Below are 26,756 nucleotides of genomic sequence, written 5' to 3'. Positions count from 1 at the left end.
TCAATGTCTGTGAATATAAAATATTGTTACAATACGTTTAAATAGCATGCAAGGCCTGAAACTTTTGAAATTTTTCTTTCTCGTTTGGAAATCAATGTGACACTTCTAATATATGCCGTTGAATGAGATACAGAGAACCAACACGCTACAATAATGAGGACCTCAGTTTCCAGTGTCTTCATGTACTTTACCTGTTATCACTGCAATTCTTATCCAGTGCTTTCCAAACAATGAACTGAAACACATTAGTAAGTCATGAGAATTTATCTGTGAAATACAGCCTAAGAGAGCTAATAAAACAGATAATTCTCACCTCCAAGATAACCACTCTGCTATGAGTTATTTTTGAACCATTTAAAAAGAAGTTAATTTCAACCTTATAGCAAAGTCTCTTTCAAATGGAGATGCTATTGTTCGATTCTCACTGAGTATGACTATAAGAAATAATGGTTAATCCTTTTTATGAGAAATGGACTTAAGTCCATATTCACTCTTTAGGAAAATTTGGAGGTAATCAAATCAAGTTTAAAAGTATTGTGTTGAGGTTTTTTTTATTTTTGAAAAGTAATTGTTGCCACTACATTTTAGGCTAACAAAGTCTTCCTTCATAAATGATGTACAGTAAAAGAATTGCAAGTGCTTTCTAAAATAAAGGCAAAGGAAAAAAGTGATTGAAAATTTACTTCACAGCCAAATTATGTGTTTCTTTTGAGTAACTAAGAACTTTCTACAGGAATGATGGCAATGTAGATACATGGTAAACAAATTGTTGTTGGTCCATAAGTGGTTCTCTACACAGATATGCAATGGCAACAACCAGTTAAAGGTTCCATATTGTGAAAGGCAGGAATGTATTCTGAATAAGTTGTAAGTAGTTACATGTGAGTATGAGTTGCCAAACAATAAATATTTCTGAATATTCCCCATGTACAAGTCACTGTCTAGATGGTGTATGCTTAGTTAGCTGGGGCTGCTATAACAAAATTCCATGGACTGTGTGGCTTAAATAACAGATACTTATTTCTCACAGTTTTAGAGGCCAGAAAGTCTGAGATCAGGTGCCATTACAGTTGGGGTCTGGTGAGAGGTCTCTTCCTGCCTCCAGATAACTGCCTTCTTGCTGTGTCCTCACATAGTGGGGATGGAGTGAGGCATGCAAGGGAGCTCTGATCTCTTCTTATAAGGGAACTAATCCTATAAGGAGGACCTCACCCTCATAACTTCATTTAAACCTAATTTTTTCCCAAATACTCCACATCCTAATACCCTAACTTTGAAGGCTAGTGCTTTAAACAGGAATTCATTCAGTCCATAAATACTATGTCAGTAGAAAAAGCCTTCTGAGGGTTTCAGCTCTCTCTCAACAGTTTACAGGTGCCCTCTTAGTGAATTGATGTGTATAGATGTACATTTATGGTGAGCTCTGTAAGGGCAGAAAGATTGTTATTCCCTGATGTCGCCTTCAGGGCAGAGTACGTTAGTACAGACTACGGAATAGGTATTCATATGGTAAATGAATGAATAATGAAGAGAGAAGAGACAGACACATAGACATAAAAAAAAACAGCAAAATCAAAAAGAATATCTTGTAGGCAAATACATCACACTTTGTCATATATATGATAGAGACATTATATCTAAAGGTCCTAGAAGGAAAAGGCATCATTGTGGAAGGATAACCTGGGGTTGGTAAAGAGCAAGGATAGTGAAGAGAAGGAATTACTAACTGAGGAAATTTTGTCAGAATAAGCCATAAATAGGAAATTCCAGGGTGTTTGCTGGGGATACTTAATAGTCCAAATTTATTATGAAGGTGATGGAAGAAAACTGAGGGATTAACTGCAAAGTTCACTAACTTGGGCCTCTAGATTCCACATTAGCTAAATGTTTTATCTTGGTTCTGTACTCTTTTAAATGTTTTTAGGTAGTTGTTAATGCATACATATATCTTGGAAGATTTCACATAAAAATCTAAATTCTCAGCTTTTCATAAAAATTCTGTCATTTAACATTACTCTCACATCCAATCAGTGAGATCAGTGGGAAGGAAGAAACAGCTGCCAAGACTGTCCTCCTGTTGTTTACCCCTGACCCCACAGAATCTTTTCACTCATTTAGGTCTGTCTGGCTCCGTACAGTTTGAGATGTCTAATGAGAATGTGGTTTGAGATCCAATCTCTCTCTCTCCCTCTCTCTCTCTCACACACACACACACACACACACACACACACACACGCATAGGCACATGATGGAATCATCACGAGCTTTAACTCTTCCAGCCCTAGAAGTTTACAGCTGTTCTGGCAAATCACAAGTGACAGTAAGAAGTCAGCAATGGTCACAGCTCTGAATGTAACACTAATTCAAGTCAACAGAAGAGTACACGAAGTATAGAAAGTTAGAGAGTTTAGACTTTATATTCAATGCTGAAATTCTGCCTAAGGAGAGGGAGTTATTCAACAAAGAATGACTTACAAAAGAAGGAATTCAATGGTCCCTCCTTTAGTGACAAAATTACCTTTTTTTTTTTTTTTTTAGATTTTATTTATTTATTTGACAGAGAGACACACAGAGACAGGGAACACAAGCAGGGGGAGTGGGAGAGGGAGAAGCAGTCTTCCCGCCAAGCAGGGAGACCGATGTGGGCCTCGATCCCAGGACCCTGGGATTATGACCTAAACTGGAGGCAGACCTTAATGACTGAGCCACCCAGGAGCCCTTGACCAAATTACCTTTAAGAAATTTTTCTGCAGGGTGCCTGGGTGGCTCAGTTGGTTTAGCAACTGCTTTCAGCTCAGGTCATGATCCCAGAGTCCTGGGATTGAATGCCACGTCGGGTTCCCAGCTCCATGGGGAGTCTGCTTCTCCCTCTGACCTTCTCCCCTCTCATGATATCTCTCATACTCTCTCTCAAATAAATAAAGAAAATCATTAAAGAAAAGAATTTTTTTCTGTATACTTCCTAGAAATCTTAAATGCTGCTATTTCACAGCATTTAAAAACCATATATTCTCAATGGTCTGGAATATAGAATTTCCCAAACTCAGTTGGGCAGGTGCTCCTTTTGAGCATTTGTAAGAGTCACAGGCCCTAATCCTAGGAAAATGAATACACAATTTTGCCTACCATTTCAGAAGGTTCAGGGGATTCTTGGAAAGACCCTTCATTGACATTTTGGTTGTATGTACAAATCCTAAATTAAAGCATTTTGTTCAAGGATATTATCAAAAGATGAATTAAAGATTAAATGATGAAATTTGAAACTCTCAGCAAAGGGCATGAATAAGACTCCAAATTCCAAACACTTGGAAAACTGTGAGATTATCTCAAATGTAAGGATCGTAGGTGAGAGGAGACAATTTGATATACTAGGAGGAAAATGGGGAAAATAGAAAAGAGACAGTTGGGTTATGAGATACTGGGGAGATAGAATCTGAATGATGTGCCCTCTGTTTTCAAATGCAGATGTATTGAAGGTTTAGCCATATTATGGACTAAGACCTTCTGCTATCCCAGCAATGACACAGTGACAATATAAAAAGTTCCCATTTCTTTCCAAAGTCAGCCTTCCCTGTAGCATAAACTTATTTTCTGTTTGAAACTTGCCTCTCTTCTGACCTGCATCTTACTACTACATGTTGTAAAATAGTGGTGGTGTACCTTCTGCAAACTCCTTCTCATTGATATTAAACTGGAAGAGTTTTGGAGACAAATTGGTCTTATCTTCCATGTATCTTCTCCAGTGTACTCAGAATACTCTCAAGTTTTAGTAGAAGCTCAATATTTTATTTAATAAGTTAAAGATTGTAATTAAGGTTACATTTTAGGATCAAAAAATTTCAGAATTCAAGGGAAGAGCTGCTTTGTTTTCACTTCAATTCTTAAAACAGTCAAATATTTCCCATTATGTGTAAAATAGGAGAGGACCTACATGTTATTCGGACAATATTTATAGCTGTAGTTAATGATTCAAAGGAATGAGTTCTTTTTTTATAATACATCACATGGTGACAAGTACATGATAGCATGTAATTAAGGGAAACTTAATTGCCACTTTTTAGTTTAAAAACAAAAAAAACCTGTCGATCATGAAAGCAGAAGGACTTCAAAATTCAACAAACTGAAAGCTACAACAGATAGAGCAGAAAAAAATTTTTCTTGTTTACTCCTAGACTTGTCATTTACTTCACTCATCTATCAGAATTTGAACATGTTCTCTTTAAGACATGAAATGACTTACAACGATCTATCCTAGAAAAGGACATGGATGTGAAAAATAGTGGAAGAAAAATGACACTTTTTGATTTCGGTGTTCAAAGCCTCAAGGCCCAAGTGTTGTGCCCCACAGAGGAACAAATGTGAATAAAACATGTGTTCTGTTCCTTGAAGAGCTTCCAGTTTGGCAGATGAGCTAATGCATGGAAATAATTGCAATTCAGAGGGGGAAATACAGAATTCCTGATGTGTGCTATGGCAGCTTAGGAGAAGAGCAGGGTTGTTCTAGAAAGGAACCTCCGGAGCCATTTTTGAAACTAGCGTTTGAGCAAGTCTCAGAGAATGAATTGAATTCGGATATAGCTCTCTTCAATAGGGCGCTAAATGTGAACTAAATTACTGAAAACAGAAGAAGCCAGTAAATGAAAATCACTCAGTGGCATTCTTCTTTACTGAATGCATGCTTCTGATCTCCAACTGCTCAATTTTCCAACTAGCTTTTCCTAATTAGAATGTCTTGAGATAAATATGGTATTTTTGAACCTGAGTGATTAACCACAGGAAAATATCTGTTATTGTTGTGATCACTGTACCACCATGATCTAATCCTTTTATATTGCCAGTATAATTATATTATGATTGCATTGTCGCCTCCAGTGGCCTGAAAGTTGAAAGAAAGAAAGAAAGAAAGAAAGAAAGAAAGAAAGAAAGAAAAGGAAAGAAAAGTTAAGTTTTAGGAACTTCTTAAATATTTATTTTCAGCTTTGTACAGCATTGCCAATTTTATTTTCATTTATTCACTTCTATGCATAAACACTAGCATTTGCTGGGCACCTCAGCTGGATAACTTCAGACTCAGGGATAAATCATATAGGTTGCCTTAAGGGTTTTGCAGCTAATAGGAACAGAAATGCTCTTCAACACATGAATATATATTAAAGCAGGCTCTGATGCCTCTGGTTGCTAGATAAGTGGGTATGTCAAGATGAGCCATGAGATGAATGGAGTTCAGTTATAATGCATGCCCACAAGTAAATATACCTAAAAATAGCTTATGTGAATGATTGGCTTTTAAAATTATTATTACACAGGAATGGGTTAAAAGCAATCTTTCTAACAGTATTACTCTCATTCGCTTGGTTTTCACATTGTTTCCTTTGGTGGAAGATAAGAAATGGGGAATGACAGAGGCCCTTAACATGTACACGGGAATGTGGCATAGGAGGAAAACCCTTGCGATGCAGATCACAGCAAGTAAAAAATAAATATGCAGAAGTAATCAGGTGCTCTGAGTGCTGTGAGAGGTGCACATGAACAGAGCCTTCAGGGTATTTAGAAGAAGCCTGGCCTCAAACTCATCACACAAACAAGATAAAGATTTCACAGAAAAGAAACATTTATACAATAACATGAAAAAACTAACGTCTTTTTAAAACATTGAGCCCAAGGTCCTGAGAGATAATGCATGCATCAGGGTCAAGGCTATTTGTTTGGAAGTTGAACACCAAGAGTCAGTCACCCATGAACAATTAGTGTAATCATCTGTTGTGACATAACCAACCACTCCAAACCTTAGTGGCTTAAAAGAGCAGTGAGCGTTACCACATATTATTTTGTGGTTCATGGATTCAGACACGGATGATATGTTTCTGCTCCACAATGTCTGTGACTTCAGCTGAGATAACCAGAAGGTGCTGAAAGAGCTGGGGGCTATTAGGACACCTCTATCTCTTCTCCATGTGTCCTTCCCAAATGGCTACCTTGTGCTTCCTCACAGTATAGCCAACTCAGCATTTTCAGCCCACTTAATGGGTGTTTAGGGTTCCTATAAGAAAGAAAGTGGAAACTGCCTTCTCTCTTATAGTTTAGACTTTCAACTGTCCATAGCGTTACTTCCACCATAATGTACTGGTCAAAGTTATCATAAACCAGCCAACATTCAAGGGAAGAGACACAGGCCCTACTTTTCAATGAAAGAAATATTAAAGAATTTGTGGCCAACAGAGTCTGTCATCAGTCACAAATGTTCTTTCATTTGACATCTGTTTATCAATGTTCACTGTGTACCAGCCACTGTTCTGCTTGATCTTGTTACCATGACAATAAAAGAAAATCGATAACCATAAGAAAAATGTTCTAGTGAAAGGGAGCAAGAGGAGGAAACCAAATAAACATGGATACTACTGTAAAGTAGTGTGGTAATGATGGTATTCACCAAATATACATAAGCCACTCTACATGTCCCAGTCCTGATTGCGGCTAGTTTAGGGTCACCTAACTAGTTCTGGTCAGTGCACCATGAGCAAAAGTGATGTGGGTCACTTTCAGGCCAAGCCAGTTAGGCTCCAACATGCCTCTCCCATCCCTTCTTATCCTTTTGTCTTTAGCCAGATCATAGAGCACAGAGGTGGAGGAGGGCTATCTGACCTACATCAAATTGTTACGGAAGTGGGAAAAAACCCTGTTGTGCTAACCCATGGAGATGGGGCGTTTGTCCATTATCATAGAATGAGGTAGCATTACTTAAGCTGATGAATGTATATAGTTAGTGCAATGAAGAACTATAGCTCAGGGTAAAAGCATACGGAATAACTGTGGAAGGCAGGAGCACAGTTGCAACAGCGTGGTCAAGGCAAGAATTAAGAAATGTTGCTGTAAGAATATACTAGAACTTTTACTTTTTTTTTATTTTTTTAAAGATTTTATTTATTTGACAGAGAGAGATCACAAGTAGGCAGAGAGGCAGGCAGAGAGAGAAGAGGAAGCAGGCTTCGTGCCAAGCAGAGAGCCCGATGTGGGGCTCAACCCCAGGACCCCGGGATCATGACCTGAGCTGAAGGCAGATGCTTTAACCCACTGAGCCATCCAGGTGCCCCATACTAGAACTTTTAAATCCAGTTCTTCCACCATACCACACTGCCTCCTGCATATATTGGAGGGTTGCAGATGTTCTTGATAGTTGAACACACATGATATTAGCATGGGTTTAAAAAAGTGTTCTGTTAAAGGAAAACAAAACAAAACAAACAAACAAACAAACTGTTCTGTTGAGCTTTGAAGGGGAATGAGGAAAAGTAAAGTTGGAATTAACTAATGGAGAATGATCTCGCAGGCCAGACTGTGGAGGCCAGATTATTTTAGCAAATAAAGTTGGATGATATTCTTTGCCCTTTGAAATCACTTTACAACAACATTTGGCAATTATTTTGGCATGTGGAATCCGTGTGGTTTGGCAAAATGGACTAAAATGAAAGTAGCCAGCACTACGAGACTTTTCTTGAACACTGTTTTCTTAGATAGCTACTTCTCCAGCACTGAGGTGATGTTAGATATGTTTGGAGGCAGAGAAAACAAGGCTTTTCTGCTCACTATTTCTGTGACAGGAGGCTCACCATTAACTTCTCTGAGACTCAATTTCCTCATGTGTCAAAAAGGAACAGTGACACCCCTCCAGTTGAGTTATCATCAGATGTATCAATTATAAGTGTACAAAACTTAATAAAATGCCTGTCACAGAGGAGTTTTCAATAAAATGGTAACTATCATTGTGTTATAATTAACATGGTAGACATGACAGATACCAATCATTGTATGACAGGCACTGTGGAGGATTCCAAGAATCCCTTGACATAGTTCTCATTCTTATGCTCAAAATCTTAAGACAATAAGAGGAAAAAAATCATGAAGAAAAACCTTAGAAGAGATGCCAAGATACACTAAGACTGTACCTTTTATGTTTTTCTCTTCTAATGCTCATGCTCTTATAGTGGCACAGTAGACATTCTCTTAAAACAAGCTTTTATTTAATAAATTAACCAATAACTCTCTCCCTCAAAGATTTCTCCTTTTTCAAGCAATATTTTCTGACTTGTTTTAAAAGTATAGATCCTATTTACCACCCTGAATTTGAAACTCAAAACAGAAATGTCAGAGCATAAAGAGCTAACATCTTCACAGTCAGGACAAAATGGAAGTAGAGAGTGACAATCCATATTTTATAATATGTGTCAGTGAAATAGGAACGACTTGAGATTTGGATGGGTCAGCCCTTCTTTCTACCATTGTAGGACTTTGTTCCTTTGCTCTGTTAGGTCCATTTTGGATAATTTAAATATGCAAGTCACCTTCCATTTGTGATTCTACTCATTCCTGGACACAGATGGAGCAGCAGTATTTTCCTCCTAGAAATCATGATAATTCTGTGATATGTTACTCTTTTCATTTGCATAGCACTCAAAATAGGTCAGTGGGAATGAATACTTTTCTGACTGCCTTTTGAATTTCAATCATCATAGGTAACCCCAATAAATGCATTGAAAATTTGCTGTCACTGTGAAAGCCCCATCAAACATCTTGTCAACCATATCAAATTAAAATTTCCCATTCCTCTACATAAATCACTTCACAGTCATGAAAAGAAATAAAGCGGTGTTGTAGAGCACCAAACAAAGGCAAGAGCTGCCTGAGTTTATAGAATTACTTGGATAATCAATCACTCATTTCTAGAGTATTTCATTAGTGTTGTAATGATATGCCTGGCACATGGAAAGTGCTTAATGAACAGCGGATATTTCTATTTGAAGGGTAAATTGTGTTTCTAATTTTTATTCATATTTTCCCCTTTAGGTTTCTCTATTCATTTTTCTATGATCCCATTTCCCTAATAATTAAATGTGGATTCAAGAGCTATGACTTGAGGTCACCTGTATTATCTAAGAATAAGTCCCAGATGTTTCATTCTCTAAACTTACATGCAGTCTATGCTCAGTGGAATTGAGGAGAGAGTAGCATAGAGAAACCAAAAGAGTTGTCAGCAACTTTTGGCTCTGATTCTCCCTTTAATTGCATGAGGTTTATTATACTTAGGAATCAGAGCTTCGGTCAATAGTAAAAGGTAATAAAAAATGAAAGAAAGGAAATATTTTGAAACAAAGCACATCCTAGAGATTAGAAGTCATTTTTGAAATGTTCTCAGGTTTTGCTACTCAAAGTGTGGTCATGCATGAACCAGCAGTATCATCATCATTTGGGAGCTTGTTAGAAATACAGCATCTTAGGCTCCAATGCAGACCTACTGAATCCATTTGCATTTTATCAAGATCTTTTACCAAGATCCTCAAGGCTTCACACAAAATTAAGGAAGCTAGAACTCAGCTGTATGTATCTTCCTAAGGTTATATGGCTTTAAGTGGTGAAAGCAGGATATGAGTGTAAACCCAATTGACCTTTGCTCTTTCCCTACATCACTTTGAAAAAAAAATTTATTGGTAATCTCTAACAGCAAAATTTTCATTCTCTGTTTTTGAAATTTAGATCATGAAAGTAGTGTGCCTGACTTAAACTTTTTAAACATTTATTTCTTCTGGGTGTTAAAGTAATGCCTGTTCAATATTAACAATTTAAAGAGCAACAAAAGTTCTTTTTTAATTACACAATCCCTTCTATTCTTTCTTTATAAATACATGTAGTCCTCATTCTTCACAGATTCCATGTGTACAAATTCATTTACTCACTAAAATTTGTCTGTAACCCCAAAATCAATACTCATGGCACATCAACACTCATGGTTGCTGTGGACATCCACGGAGGGGCAAAACATCAGAGTGCCTGATGCACACATTCCCAGAGGAGTTCCCAGAGAGGGAACAAGGCAATGCTAAGCCTTCTTGTTTCAGCTCTTGTGCCTGAAACAATGCCCTTTTCACCATCTATTTGGTTCCATGCTTTTCATACTTTTGTGCTTTTTTGGTAGTTTCCCTCTCTAAGATGTTCCCCATGCATAGGATGGAAGTGCTTTCTGGTCCTCCTTAAGGAGGCTGCAAAGTGCCTTATGGAGAAAATGTGTGTACTAGTTAAGCTTTGTAGGTGTTGAGTTATAGTGTCATTGGCTGTAAATTCAATATTATTGAATCAACAATACAGTAGCACCTGCACCCTTATCTGCAGTCTCACTTTCAATGGTTTCATTTACACAATCTAACCACATCCAGAAGCAGATGATCCTCCTTCTGACCTATCATTAGAAAGTCATTTGTAGCCTAATGCTATATCACATGCCTATGTCATTTCCCTCAATTTATCTCATCACAGGACATTTGATTATCTCACATCATCATAAGAAGGAAGGTGGATACAGTATAATAAGATACTTAGAGGGGCGCCTGGGTGGCTCAGTGGGTTAAAGCCTCTGCCTTCGGCTCGGGTCGTGGTCCCAGGGTTCTGGGATCGAGCCCCACATCAGGCTCTCTGCTTGGCAGGGAGCCTGCTTCCCTTCCTCTCTCTCTGCCTGCCTCTCTTCCTACTTGTGATCTCTGTCTGTCAAATAAATAAATAAATAATCTTTATTAAAAAAAAAAAGATACTTAGAGAAACCACATTCACATAACTTTCATTACAGTATAAAGTTATAATTCTTCTATTTCATCATCATCATCATTATTATTATTAATCTCTTATTGTGCCTAATTTAGAAATGAAGTTTTATCATAAGCATGTATGTATAGGAAAATATATATATGTAGGTTCAGTACTACTTGCAGTTTCAGACATCCACTGGGGATCATGGAATGTGTCCCCTGTAGATAAGGGAGGACTACTATATATATTAGATAAAGTAAATTTAAAAATAAATACACAGACAACAAGGTTATATATTGATTGGTTGATGAAAATCTTGTGACTGTTAGGGTCCGTGATCAAAGGAGCAAGACTGATACAAAGCGAAGGTCAAGCAAAGCTTTATTTTGCGCCAGTATTGAGAATCAAACTGACCAGTCAGGGCCGCCTCTTACAGAGAGAGTGACCCCTCCCAGCCTCATAGCCCAGCTTTTACAGAGCAAAGACCTTGTGGTTGAGCCTGGCCAATGAGATTGTAGCACACAGAGAAAGTTGCACAGTCATGCTAGGTCACAAACGGGTGGCCAACTGGATTACAATTTACCCTATAATAGCTGTTTGAACTAGCCTATCACTTTGGTCAGAATTGGCGCCTTAGTTTGGCGCCCAAAAGGTGGGGTTTGCATTCTTTGGTGATTAGGGACGAAGTAGGTGCGCTTTACTGATTGGACGTCTCCACCTGGCCTGGCACGTCCTGGTATCTAGGCTCATAACAGAGGCTGGTTGGCCATATTTTACTGGTTTCCCATACCTGTTTCTAAGTAAGTTCCTCTGCGGGGGCAGGGTCAATCTAAGTTCACTGCATGAACAACAAAATGGCTGTTCTACCGAGATGAGGTCGCTCCAGCTAAGTAGGCCCTTACAGTGACCAGAGACTTGCAAGAACTTAATCCTATGTATCTCCAAAAGCAATGATTCAGTATTCATTAATCAAGTGTTTGCAATAGCTTTACAGACTATAACCACTGCACATAATGAGAATTGACTGTATATATATATGCATATATATATTATTTTTGAATATAAAAAATATTTTTTATTTTTTTATTTTTGAATATACAATGTTATAGTATCTCTCTGTGCCATTTTACCTATCTACAATGTGTGTGTATATACATATATACATACTTTATATATATATATATACTTTCTATACCTCTATACATTATAACTTTATTTATCTATACATTATTTTTTGTTCATGAATCATATCTATCAATAACATTTTCAGGCATTAATTTTCCTTAGGAAATGACAGTTTATATTTATGATACTTCATTATGTAATGCAGGCAATTAGGGTTCAGGACAGAATGATGAGTAATCTTATTAGACTGTTTGATCAGTGATGGCTGGAGTCCTCATAAAAGGCTCCCCAGCAGAAGTGGAGTTTAAACCAGACATTGCTGAGGAAGTATAATTGTCTTAGTTAATTAGAAAGAGGTCACAAAACCTATACATGGGAAATGGGAAATGCTGGCAGGTTCTAGAGAAGTGGATGGAACATGAGGAGGGACAATAAGAATAGGGTGTTTTGGGGTGCCTGGGTGGCTCAGTGGGTTAAAGCCTCTGCCTTCGGCTCAGGTCATGATCCCAGAGTCCTGGGATCGAGCCCCGCATCAGGCTGTCTGCTCAGCAGGGAGCCTGTCTCCCCCTCTCTCTCTGCCTGCTTCTCTGCCTACTTGTGATCTCTGTCTGTCAAATAAATAAAATCTTAAAAAAAAAAAAAAAAGAATAGGGTGTTTTTTCATAACAGAAACTAGGGGTAATGAGATGCAGACAAACATGTGGGCATACAATTCTGGAGATCTTAGGAAAACCCACCAAGAGACAAACAAAGATTCTGTGTAAGAGAGGAAAAAATAATTTTACCTACATTCTTCTGAGTTCAAAGTTGAGACTCCTGTAATAAAATATAGATTAACCAGAGGAAAACAAGCAGATGTCTATTAACATATATACCCCAGCAGGGAAAATTGAAGAGTGCAAAAATGTAGCTTAGAACTCTGGCTTATATTGCATTTTTTAGCAAAGAACAATACGTTTGTGGAGAAATGACAGGGTGGAAGAAAGCAGTTATAAGCTTCCATAGATGAAGATGAAGGCTAATTAGTAAAGTGTGTTTTAGAGATTTTTCTGGTTCAGTCTTCCAGGTGGGTAAGTCAAATGTTGTCTCTGGTGATTAACTTTTCTCCTTCCAGGAGGGACACCTGTGAAAATTTATGTCCTGCTTTTAGTCAAATAGGAGGAAGCAGAGAGTTTTTCTTATACCTGCTTCCTCTCAGTTGCCTTCAACTCAGGAAAATCCTTATGCTAAAGTGGCATATTTGGGGCTGGCATATTATACTACCCTTCCCTTGTTTTTTTAAAGCTAAATCGAGAACTTACTAGTTTGCAAAAAAAGAGAAATTTATGTGTCCCTATAGAACACATAGATCTCTTGTTCATTGAAAAGCATAAAGTAAAATAAGGTACTATTCCCAGAGTAAAAATAAAAGCAAAAATTATGTATCTCCTTTCTTGGAAAATACCTAAGTCTGATAATGAATAATGAGGATGTCTTATTTTTTTTTAATTTTTTTATTTATTATTTTTTTATAAACATATAATGTATTTTTATCCCCAGGGTTACAGGTCTGTGAATCGCCAGGTTTACACACTTCACAGCACTCACCATAGCACTTGCCCTCCCCAATGTCCATAACCCCACTCCCCTCTCCCTCCCCCCCTCCCCCCAGCAACCCTCAGTTTGTTTTGTGAGATTAAGAGTCACTTATGGTTTGTCTCCCTCCCGATCCCATCTTGTTTCATTTATTCTTCTCCTACCCCCCTAACCCCCCATGTTGCATCTCCACTTCCTCATATCAGGGAGATCATGTGATAGTTGTCTTTCTCCAATTGACTTATTTCGCTAAGCATGATACCCTCTAGTTCCATCCACGTCATCGCAAATGGCAAGATTTCATTTCTTTTGATGGCTGCATAGTATTCCATCGTGTATATATACCAAGGATGCCTTATTTTTGTATACAGCTTCAAAATCACTTGCCATTTGTATGATCTCATTTATTCTCACCACATACCTAGGAAGCATGCATTTCAGTAGCCATCCTAATGCTTTAAAGGGGAATCCTAGTTGGATAAAAGAGCAGGTAGTCTCAAATCTAATCCCTAGCTAGGTCATGATGACACAGCAGTGTTGGGAGATGGGAGAATACCCAGGACATGAGAAATCCATAGACTCATGGAAGTAACTAGATAACAGAGAAAGGTGTGAACAAAACGACAGAAAAAAAAGTCCCAGAAGGGGGGCAAAATGGATTTGGAGGTAAGTATTAGCAGGTTCAGGGGTTGGAGCTATTGCTAGGGGGATGTAGGGACAAGTCATTTCTCTTAAATGGGGAAAGAGATGAAATGCAGGTGCAACTTATTTAGGAGGCGATCATTGGTGAGAAGACAGAGGCAATAAGATCATTTATTAGAGAAGTCAAGTAAGAATCCTACAACAATGATGTGAAGAAAGATTTTGGGAAGATAAGAGTGAGCTGAATAGAAAGCTGACCACTGTCCCTTCCAGGAGATGCGATGGATTTCATGAGATACTCTATTAGGATCACCCAGCTATGGATGGGGCCAAGCATAAGGTTTTCAGCAGATGTTTGAAGAGGTCATATCTGCCAGCACCCTGGAGAAGAATTTCTTACTCTGGAATTATAAGACTGATAATTGATTCAACCCCACTATATTTTTAATCCATCCAATGGAAACTAATACGTGCTCTGGACAACATAGTACAGTAGTGAAATGCATGGTTTTTGCTTCTGGTGGGTTTCACTTTTGACTATTTGCAGCAAGTTTCCCTTTCTGTACCTCAGTTCCCTCCTATGCATATGAGGACTAAGTGGCATAATGTACGCAAAACACCTGGCACAATACTAGATACATAAATGGTTATTTTTCATATTATTATTTATCTGAAAAAAATCAGCATAGTTTTTGGCACATGTTAGCCTTCCAAAAAACACTCGTTCTATTTTCTTCTACCAATCTATATTCAGGTGCTCGCTTCGGCAGCACATATACCAATCTATATTCAGAAAATAAACACAAAGTGAAAGATACCTCTAGAAAGCATTGCTAATCTCAGTGTCACAATCCATTTGTATTCTTTAAGTGGAATTAGTTAACTAAGAACCTTTCTCCACATTATGTAAAACTGAGGCTGACAGAGACTACCCTACTCTCATTGGCTAAGACAGCTTTCTTCCCTGACAATTTTGCTCTGTACTGGTGCTAAGATACCCTCCAGCAACTGCTTGCTAAATCAACTCCACAATGTCACAGAATAGAAAACTATACTGAATGTTCCTCCAAGTAGCCTGATAAAGCCTTTAAACATTTTGCAAGAGCCGAATCAATTTACCTGGATAGGAAATTCTCCATTGTTGTAGTATATTGATGTCATTAGATCTCCGACTTCTCTTAAGGAAAATTCTCCACTTCCCCTTTCTAGGGTCATACTATTTATCACTTTCTCTTCCCCCCAAAAACAAAATTGTAACATTACAATTTCCAAACCTTCCTTTTAGAATCATAGGGAAACACAGAATACCCTTAAGGCTTTTCCCATCTCACAGAAGTGGAAACTGATGCCTGAAGTAGCCCAAGGACATGTGCAAAAGAGGGAAGCAGGGAAAGCAAAATGCTGTCCACTGAGCATCTACCCTGACCCAGATTTGTGCTGTGTGTTTGTGCATTGGTCACTTAATCCAGTCTTTTCACCAGCTTCCCTTTTATCTGTATTTGACAGAAAAGGGCAGAGCAACAAGTGGCAGGGCTAATATCAGACCCAGTTCTCCTGATTCCCACTTCCTTTACTTTATGCTGATTCCATCATGGAAGCCGTTGGCTGCCAAATCTGCAATATGTTTCATTTAGATAAAATAATATTTGCCCCAGACGTTTATAGCATGCTGTAGGCTTGTGTTCCCATGTTTTCTCCCAAGTTGTTTTTCTTCTCATTACTGTACAGACCACAAAGCTTAGTTTTTGTCATCATCAAAAAATCATTTCTAGCTTCTTTGAATTTCCCTAGATGATTTCCTATCTGGTTGCAATTAAACTGTGGTCAGTAGTAAATAGAGCACAGGGAGTAAAATGTTATTGCTGTCTTTCCCAGATGTGGGATTTTGGAAATACGAACAGGAGCTTATTTGAAAATGCCCTTCTTCTGTCTTGCGCGCTCCATAATCCAAATTCAAACTTTAATTTGAAATTGCTTTGCATGATTAGTTTTTTGAAACATGAAGTTAAATCTTTAAGATTGAGACTGCCTGAGAAACTTCTGATAGAATATAATTCATCGAGTAAAAAAAGAAGAGAAGATGCACCTAATAATTGCTAGTTCTAGATAATGGGTCACTTTTCATGAAATATGTTGGTCAAAAGAGAGTCTGATGACACTGCTCCATTTCACTGAGAGTCAACGATGTATCTAGAACATGTCAGGTGTTCGTATACATTACCTTAATCCTCACTGTTTTATATTTGCAGGTACTTATGTATATTATCAGAAACACTTGCTACAAAGCTGAAAGGTAGAAGCTCAAAGAGTTTTGGGGGTTAAATGTTGAAACTGAGAAAGACAAGCCAAGACATGTTAAACGTTGATTAGTCTGGTTTTCTATGATAAGTTCTCTCTTCTTTGAAACTCAGTTCCACATCAGGTAAAATAAAAATGCATTCATCTTATCATATGAAAGAAGTAAACAAAATAACAATATAGGTGAAACGAAGAATGAATGCTATTTTAAAAAGAACTTTATATGTTTTGGGACAGGGCATTTGAAAGCCTGTCTGGTCATTTCCATCCACGCACTGTAGATCTGTTTGTGTATTTTCAGGTGTCTGGGATCTCATTCATTAGTCCTTTGTAACTTGAAATTTTGTTATAGTCAAGGCTAAGCTGGAGTGCAGATATATGGTTTCTTCAAAACCCCTAGATTTTCATATATATCCTGCCTAAAGTCACCCTGCAGTAAAGAAGGGTATGGTTATATTGAGCAGGTACTGTTTTGATTCTAGGTCTGAGGCAATTTTAAAAAATCAGTGGTAAGTAGAAATCAAGATGCACTTTCAAAATGGGACCATTTTTCTTTCTGTAAGAGGATAAGCTGCAATATTTTGGTAGTGAACTTACCTTCTAAACCCAGCAAAGAAACCCAAATTCCCACAGCCTGGAGCTCCAAATCAATATTCCTCTTTAATTATCTTTAATCCTTTCTGGAAAATAGCCAGTTGTGACCTTGTGTCCTTTGAAGTATTCAGGGGAAGTAGCCACTAGTGGAAAATGTGATGGAAAAAGTTTTTCCCTCAGTATGGAAACAGGAAATGTTTCAAAGAGAGAATGTCTGAAAGCATTTTGGCTTCAGTTTCAATGGAGTAAACAGGCCTTCCTTTGAGCTACTCATTTCTGCTCTTCCAGCAATCCTTTGGCGCCCTTCATTGAGAGGTGCTTTACATGTTCAATAGTCTGTTCATTCATTAAATGAATGTTCAATGTGTCTCTAAATCATGCTAGAGATTAAGCATGTAAAAATGAATTTTAAAAAAGTACCACTCCCAGGAGTTCACAGTCTGTTATTAAAAGCAGACCCATAAATAAATAAGAGCAAGAAATATTATTGTCCATTGAATCACTCTATTTCCTTCATAAGTTATAATAACCAGAAATCATCCCTTTTATTTTGTCTCTCCTACTAGAATGTAGTTGAGTTGAAGGCAGGATCTGGCATCGAGGAAGCACCCAATAGGAGTTAGTTTAAGAAATAGAATAGTACTCAAAAAAAAAAAAAAAAAAGGTATAGTGTAGAATGGCACAATAAGGCCCTAGGGTCCACTAGCGATTAAGTCTATCTAGGGTTACAAAATATTTTCTGCTACACTCTCCTGCAGTGAGTTTCTGCAGATATACCTGTCCCATATCTGCCATCGGTCTTGCCCCTTTGGAAAAACTGCCTCAACTCCCCCACATACACATGGGGATGATGACCTGGAGAATGGGCTGCACAATGTAGCCTTTTCCATCTTGGACGCCTGAGCCCAGAGTACCTCGCAGAGGAGCTAGGGCACTGAGTCGGAACTGGAGATACAAAGCTTTGGAAGCTCAGCTCTTTCCCATCCTGGAGTGAGCAAGTCTTCAGTCTCTCTGACTCTCAGACTCCTCATCTGTAAAATGGGGAGTCAATAGTGCTTTCTTCACTAAGCTGATGCTTGCAAACACCTTGACATTTCACGTACATTAGTTGTGTCATCATTTGTGTGACTAACATTTAGAGATTATCATCCTGTTTTCTGAGAGCTTCGTTCATGAGAAGTCATTCTTCCAACCGTGTAATAAGACTGCAGATGTAGAACTTTTACCCCCCACCTGATATAGGTGAAGGGATTCAAGCCCTTTGACAAAAGGTGAATTGGGCAGCATTTGTGTCTCCTCTGAAGGTCTGGGAAAGTGGGAGGAGGCCAGTCTAAAAGTCAGGGTGCTCGGAAGACTGACTGTTAGCGGTGCTTGTCGTATGAGTCATAAACAGCCCTGCGATTACAGCATCTCGGAATTCCCCAAGCACCAAAGGTAATAAAGAAAAAAAAAAAAAAGCAAAAGACATGGAATCTTTCGGGCAAAGTTAATGACAGTCTAAGAGGAATGTTTTATTGTGGAAGTCGTGGAAAGCATTTCATGTGTTTGCTTTCAAGGCTACATTATAAAACTCACTGTGGCAGAAGCAGAGCGGAAGTTATTAATGAGAAAGACCAAGCTAAATGCTAACTATAATTCTATCCATTTGAAGCCATTAATTGGAACAAATTTCCTATTAAAAACCCAAGCTGAAGATTTGCCAGGCTTTCATCATCATCTGACAAGTTTCTTAACTTCCCTGGTAAGCAGCGAAGGGTAACTTTATGGGATCTACTGTTTACAAAAATCTATTTCTAGCAAAGGCCATATTACCATGAATCTAGCAACTAACTCAAGTATTTCCTTTAAAAGGTAGGCACAAAACAAAAACATAGTTGTTGACTCTCACTTCCAATGCCATTAGATAAGCTCAGTTCTTTATTTTCAAATTATTTATTTACATTCTAGTTAGTTACCGTACAATGTAATATTAGTTTTAGGTATACAAAACTGTGATTCCACACTTCCATACAACCCCAGGTGCTCATCAAAAGTACCCTCCTTAATCCCCGTCACCTATTTAACCCATCCCTCACCCACCTCCCCTCTGATAACTAACAGTTTGTTCACTATAGATAAGAGTCTATTTCTCCATTTGCCTCTTTTCCCTTTGCTCTTTTGTTTCTTACATTCCACCTGAGGGAAATCATATGGTATTTGTCTTTATCTGACTGACTTATTTCATTTCATAAAATGCTCTCTAGCTCTGTCCATGTTGTGGCAAATGGCAAGATTTCATTCTTTTTTTTTTTTTTAATGGCTGAGTAATATGCTTGATTCTAGATATTTTTACAGCCAACATAGAAAACAAATCTGTGGTTATCTTTTTTCTTCTCAATGATATCTTCTCAGTAAGTAGTTAGCATTTACATCAGGCCTAGTTTGTAGAAGCCAGCTATCTCCAAGCATGTTTATTCCCAAATGGTATTTCTGCATTGCATACCCCTTGCCTGTGCTGAGAATAAAATATAATACAGATAAGACTAGGGTTCAAGAGACCATACCCTTACTACCTAATAGTTCTAGGGTATTGGGCAGGCTAATTAAAATCTCTGATCCTCAGTTTCCTTGTAGAACTGCAGATTAAATGCACAGTATATGTAAAAAGGCATAGCATATGTCATAGAGTATATGTACAAGTCAAAGCATAGTTTATCTCAAGCAGACCCTGAGACAAGTCTTCTCGGGCAAGGAATTTATTAAGGAAGTGCTCCCAGGAGAAAGGAGGAAGGGAGTGAGGGAAGGCAGCATTGGAAGAAGAAGAACCCAAGCAAGGGTATGACTTCAGGTAAAATCCCAACCCCAGAAGATCATAGAGAGAGGAACTTTGTTGTGCAATTTATGCTTCAGCCAGGCTCTGACACAGGGCAGGCGAGCTGGGCTTTCTTCCTCTCTCCCTTATCAATCTGGTTATAGGAGAGTGGCCATAAACATCAGACACATCCAACTCTGCCTCTGTGGAAACTGAGGCTCCAGCAACCTGAGGGCCATTCTCCCAAGCTGGGTCATAGATTCAGGCCATTGATGAGGCAAGAACATACAGCTGGGGCACTAGAACCTGGTAACTGGGACCCAAGGAGACCTAGGCAGAGCACCAATGGTGTCCACTATAATGATACATAGTCAAGTCTCAATAAATGTTAGTTCCCTGTGCTTCCTTTTCCTAAATAGTCTCCACTTCTGTCATATATGCTAATCTCCTAGCTAATGAACCCGTGAGGTCAGAGATTAAATACTTCTTGACTTCCAGTGGCTACACATCACCACCAATGAAAATTTGCTGAGCCTCCAGGAATATGAACATGAGTCATAACTTGTGAAACCTAAATCCTTGTGCATTTCTGATTTGCTCTAAATCTCAGAGCCACATGGGGAAGGTGGACAAAGATGGTTATTGCTTGTTGATCGTTGCTACAGAGCAAGTGCATGACAATTTCAATCACTCTGCTTTTTTTTTTTTATTTGAATGATTAGTGAGATGTCATATTCTAATCCCAAATGCTTCTGATACATATCAAAATGAGCTTTGACAATTGCAGACAAGGTAAAGGATTCGGTGTGTCGGAAACCAGTAGTTCTGACAAATTCATCAGAGAGGCAACTGTTCTTCAATGTATTAAAGATGAGAACAAGAGCTGACATGTAACTTAGATAAGAAATGAAGCTTGATGCTCTCACACAAAACATTGTGTCTGAGAAACTTTCAGCAAGTGACAGCCCAGACTCACATCCATTAAAAGCAAATGTCATTGAGAGGAAGGATAAGAGAAGAGAATTGCTTTGGACCATTATCATGTTGTCTGATCAATGGATCATGCTGGACTGTAACTGCTGTTTGTGGATCTCTCAACACGCCTCCTGCCTTTAGTCTCTGCAAATTAATGGTAGGAAAGAACTGTCCAGTGTCCTTCCCATAGAGGGCAGGAGAACTGTGAGGTTCCTCAGATGTGAACCTGGTCTGAAAGCACCCCACTGTCTAACTCTAATAGCTGTAACTCAGGCAAAAGGAAATATTTCCCCAAGCTGTGTTTACTGGGCTGAGTTTTAGGAAGTGACATTTACTTTTAATTCATTCAGTAACTCTTTGTCTGGCATGTAATCTCCACAAATGCTTCAGATAACAGATGGAACTTATACTGTGCCTTGAAAATTAATGTGGCCCTCCACTGGTGACTGACAGAGGGAAACCATCCTTTGTGACTAAAGATTTCGAAGGCTGTCCCCAGCCATCCAGAATTCAACTTCAAGAAACATCACAGGCTACCATGCTCAGGAAGACCAAGGAAAGCAGGGGTGCCCCATTAGAGACCTTTATTGAGGTTAAAAGCCATTGAAATCTTACTCACTTTGGATTTGGAAATGCAAACAAAAGAGAACAGCACATGGATCCCAGAGAGAACTTTCTTCCTACAGCTTGTGTTATTAAAGAGGCAAACTGCATCTTTCCAAGACAGACATCAGCCTCGAGGCTGATGTGTTTTTAATACTGATCAGCAAACAAATAAGAGATTCTCTTGAAGCCTTAGGGTGATATGTATTTTGGTTTGATTCTGCTCTATGCTAGAACTCCAGGGTTCAGGAGAGAAAATTTTGCAAGTATGAACTGGATTCTAGCAATGAGATAGGAAAAATTTCTCTCCTTTCTCTCTTGACAACTGGTTAGGCTTCACATGGGGAAAAAAAAAAAAAAAAAAAAAAAAAAAAATATATATATATATATATATATATATATATATTTTATCGCTACTGCCTTCCCTGCAATTATTTAAAATATTAACTACTAGAAAATCAAATAGAATTATATTTGTTTATTAAGAAATCATGTGTTTATGACATTTACCATACAAAGTAAGCTTCTTTTTAACATAAGTTCACCAGCTTTTGCCAGAGAAACCATATTTAGTTTCCTTCATATGTAGTTTCCTTCAGAGACTGCACAATAAATATAAAACAGTATTTTTCACCATGAGTGGTTTTAGCATAAGCAAAATCCCAGCTTATTGCTTTAAAGTTTTCCACTAGACGCAGTTTTCCAAATTACCACAAAGAAAGTCCATATTGACCTGATATTTTAATCAGAAATTGTTTCAAAATTCTTCTTTTTTTTTTTTTTAAAGATTTTATTTATTTATTTGACAGACAGAGATCACAAGTAGGCAGAGAGGCAGGCAGAGAGAGAAGAGGAAGCAGGCTCCTTGCTGGGCAGAGAGCCAGATGGGGGGCTCAATCCCAGGACCCTGAGATCATGACTGGAGCTGAAGGCAGAGGCTTAACCCACTGAGCCACCCAGGCGCCCCCAAATTCTTCTTTTTATAGACAGCTTCAATATACAAAGTCTATAATAACGACCTCAATCATTTATCCTGTCAATAAATTTCATTGAGTTTCTGCTATTCCTGATTTATACTTGATACTAATGCCTTTGGGTTTTTCTTTATTCCCTGTTAATACCTTCTTGCTTTTCATTCTCTTTCCTGACTCTATTTAGATTTCAGCTATAAAGAAATACAAAAATCTAAAAGTCAGGTGAGGAAATAGCACAAAGAGTTTGCCCCTCGGGCCAAGATGCTGTTCGCTAGTGGGTATCAGCTAAAGGTTTCTTTTTGTTCCTAAAGGGCTGGGTTCTCAGTAAACACAGCTTGGCTTTTTTAGTTTTTTTTTTTTCTTTTTTTTTTTAAGGGTTTGCTTATTAACAATGATCAAAAGCCTAAACCTGATGGTTATTCCTTGTGAATGGAAAACATATGGGGGATTTCCTACCCTTTTATTGGAAGTTGACTATAAAATTTACCAAGAATTAAAAGATTTCCTATGTGTTGCCTGGAGATGAGGAGATAACTGGGAGGGGGATGGGAAGGAAAGAGTTCTCATTTACAAATGTATCAAGGCCTACTTATGGAACTTTTAAAATCTCACGAGTTGGAAGAAACAGAAATCTCTGTTGCCCAGTGGTTTAAATTCACTTTTTTTTTTAATTTAAAAAAATTAGTAGAACACTTCCTTCAAAGGAAAGCATTCTAAACATCCAATATGTAAAATGGGTAATAACAGAGGTCTTTCCGTTCAAGAAGGAGATGGGGACAAATGGTCAGGATGTGGAGCTCAGGCAGCTTGTCCAGCCTCTCCCTCAGTTCTCTCTCACAGATGGTAGGTGGGCTCCAGGGAGCTTGCTTGCTCAAACTCTCACCTAATGCAAAATCTCTAAGCAGCATTATTGGTAGTAGGTCGTTATTAAACCTCTGCTTGATTATTTCTAATGACAGGAAACTCATTGCTTCACAAAGTAGCTTATTTTATCTTTCTCATCTTTTCATACCTCTGAGATACTTATATAAGTCTCCCAAATTCTCATTAGTTACAGATTACCAGTCCAGGAGAGATTTTTAATAAAAAATGGAATCAGAAATAAGGTTAGATTATGTTTATTCATTGTCAACTCAGAAAATTTACTAAAAGTTCAACCATGAGACAGCAATTTCTTTTTAAGGATTTTTTGGGCTCCCTAACACAGACTCTGAGTGTTTTCCATAGAAAGTTTCTACAGAGAAATGTATCCCCTGAATAATATCAAGTATGCCAGATTCAACCTCAAGAAAATGTTTGTTCTGAGTCATGAGTCCTCTGAAAAAGCTTGGTGTTAGAAGGGTTATAATGAAAATGCCAATAATAGACCCTTAGCAAGCAATTCTGTTCAGAAACTTTGTTCAAAAGGAAACCACATCCCCAATGCAATATTTATATATTCTCCAGCTCTTCAGACGGCACTGTTGAGCATTGACTCTTCTCTGCTCTTAAGCTCAGCACAAACACAAACACAAAACACTCATTGTCAAACCAAAGCCTCTCAGACAGGCTCAGAGAGGCTCAGATAAGAAAGACACAGAAAAGCTTCCCTTTTTGTTTCTTTGAGAAGCTCCGTGAGAAAGATCTGCAAAGTTTATGGGAGGCCAGTAAGACAGAAAATAAAAGCACTTCGGAATATTCCTGCCATCTCCCATCTGTCAAGTCTAGACACAAGAGTCTTAGAGAACCACTTTCTGAGTGTGGAGAATGCCCAGTAGCTTTGCTGCCTGTTTCTGTAAATATATAATTTCCTTGGAAAGTAGCCACACTCATTCATTTACATATTGTCTTTTGCCTCTTTTGAACTACAATGATGGGATTGAGCAAATGCCACAGACACCTCACAAACCATGATGCCTAAAATATTTTGTCTGGTGTTTTATAGAAAAAAATTTGCTGACCTCTGCTTTAGGAGTGATTATAAAGAGAATTTGACGTAAGACAAAAAGCTAGTGCAGTGGAATTGGCCAGAGGAAAGAGACTACAAAGAACTCAGGTTTGTGTAACATTTACTCTTCAATAGATTTTGGAGATCATTGAGACCAAGGATTTTCATTTTCCATTTGAGGAAAATGAATCCAAGAGCAGGGAGTAGGGGAGTGGCAGAACCAATGGGAGATTGTCCAGCAAAGAGGAGCATTTTTTGCATATGTTGCAGCAAAAAAATGGAGAAAGGTCAAAAACCCACTCACAAATTTGAATTTTAGAGACAGTAATTGGGTAACAGTAGTTGGGTGGTGTCTCGTTTATTGATTAGAATTCACAGAATAAGGGCAAGTTTAGTGATAGAATGATAAAAGCAATAGAAAAATAAAAACGAACTCTGGGCTTCTAAATTATCCGATTAAACTCTCTGGACTTCAGTTTGTCATGTGCAAAATGGGCATTGTAGTAATAGGTCACTTTCTGAGGATTCAGACACAATAAATGAAAGATATCTGGCACAGAGTGGAACTTCAATAAATTTCAATTAAAAAAAAATGAACAAATAAGTATCTTGGTTAAGGTTCCCTTCAGTGTCCCCCTGAAATCAGATGACAAGATAAGCATGTAGGTACAAGGAGTTGGTTTGGGAAATGCTCCCAGAAGCCATGTGTGAGAGAGAGAAAAGGGGGATCAAGGCAGAAAGGAAAGTTCATAAAGGTTTATGGTCCTGTGCTGCCCAGTCCCAAGGAGGTCATCTCAGAGACCATGTTCAACCTGCCTCCAAGTTGCCCACTGGGACAATTCTTGTCTCTTGTTGGGTGAAGGTTGCTCCTGTGCTATTACCTCCCTGGTAGGCATTTCACAGAGTCTGGGGAGCACCCTCAAGGCAGAGACATGGGCAGCCCTAGTGTGAGCAGCACTCTCTTGGATGACTTCAGTATAGGTCAGGGATGTGGTTAAGACATCACCTGTGTTTGCTATAATAAACAAACAGATGATACTGGACTTCCTTTTATTGGAGGTCAGTTACACAAATTCTAATCAACAAATACTTCAATCGAGTATTACCAACTATATACTCTATTGGGCTTCTGAAAATTTTGTCACATCAAAGTGTAGTAACTTATTGTTATTATTAGGGTTATCATAAATCACAAGAATCATAAAAGCAAACTACAGAAGTCCTGAAACTTTCCAGTTAGGCAAAACATTTGTCAAGTCAATTAACTTATGCGTATGTTAAGTAACCATACTTACTCTTGGTTTGACTAAGAGTAAGAAACAGACTGGGAAGTGCTATAGGTATTAGATGAAGTCTCCCACTGAATCATTCAAAAAAAAAAGGGGGGGGGAGAAAAAAGTGTGAGTTTTACTTCTATGGAAAGAGCTCGTTAATGAGTAATTTGGACACAGAAGCTATATAACAGAAGTTATATAAATTATCAGGACAAAAATTTTTCATAGAATAGGAATTGAGGTAAAATACCAGTAAGAATATAAAACTGAAAAAAGTCATTTTTAGCATTACTTACAGTCAGAGGCCTCTTATGCAATTAAAGTTTCCCACATTCATGTAAAAACATCAGGGCCAACATGATGAAGGGAAGATCCTTCATGTTCTTTAAGGATGTTCACCAACCAGTATAAATAGAGGCACTTCTATTTTTTAATTTTAATTCCAGTGTAATTAACATACAGTGTTATATTAGTTTCAGATATACAATATAGTGATTTAACAATTCCATACATCAGCCGGTGCTCATCAAGATTCGTGCACTCTTAATCTCCTTTACCTATTTCACACATCTCCCACCCACCTTCCTTTTGGTAATTATCTGTTTGTTCTCCGTAGTTAAGAGTTTGTTTTTGGATTACCTCTTATTTTTCCTTCGTTCATTTGTTTTCTTTCTTCAATTCCACATATGAGTGAAATGATATTTGTCTTTCTCTGACTAGCTTATTTCGCATAGCATAATACTGTCTAGATCCATCCATGTTATTGCAAATGCCAAGATTTCATTTTTTGTGGCTGAATAATATATATATTATAAAATGTATGTATGTATATAAATGTGTAAAAATAGGTATATATAATTTATCAGTTCTAGTAGTTTTTTTGTTTTGTTTTTATAGAGTCTTTAGGGTTTCCTGTATAATATCATGTCTTCTGTTAATCACAAAAGTTTTAGTTCTTCCTGACCAATTTGGATGTCTTTTATGTCTTTCTGTTGTCTGCTTGCTGTGGCTAAGACTTCCAGCACTCTGTGGAATTAAAGTGGTAAGAGTGTACATCCTTGTTTTCTTCCTGACCTTAGGGGAAAAGCTTTCAGTTTTTCCCCATTAGGGATCATGTTAGTTGTGGGTTTTTCATGTATGACCTTTATTATGTTGATCTATGTTTCCTATAACCCTACTTTGTTGAGGGTTTTTATTATGAATGGATGTTGTACTTCATCAAATGTTTTTTTCTGCATCTATTGAAATAATCATATGGTTTTTATTCTTTCTCTTGTTGATGTAATATATCCCAGTGATTGATTTTTGAATATTGAACCATACTTCTGTCTCAGAGGTAAATCCCACTTGATCATGGTAAAAGACTTCTTTAATGTATTTTTGGATTCAGTTTGCTAATATTTCAT

General features: G+C 37.9%; 1 protein-coding gene across 4 annotated transcripts in view; it reads left to right on the top strand.

The window, feature by feature from the left end:
* Positions 1-26,756, top strand: part of KCNIP4 (potassium voltage-gated channel interacting protein 4) — a gene marked incomplete at its 5' end in the record, with an annotated part of 1,129,227 nt that overhangs the window by 817,126 nt on the left and 285,345 nt on the right. The gene's annotated exons all lie outside the window — the stretch shown is intronic.

The sequence above is a fragment of the Martes martes genome (assembly GCF_963455335.1).
Source record: "Martes martes genome assembly, chromosome: 2".
Lineage (NCBI taxonomy): Eukaryota > Metazoa > Chordata > Mammalia > Carnivora > Mustelidae > Martes > Martes martes.
This window is presented reverse-complemented; position numbering and strand designations above follow the sequence as displayed.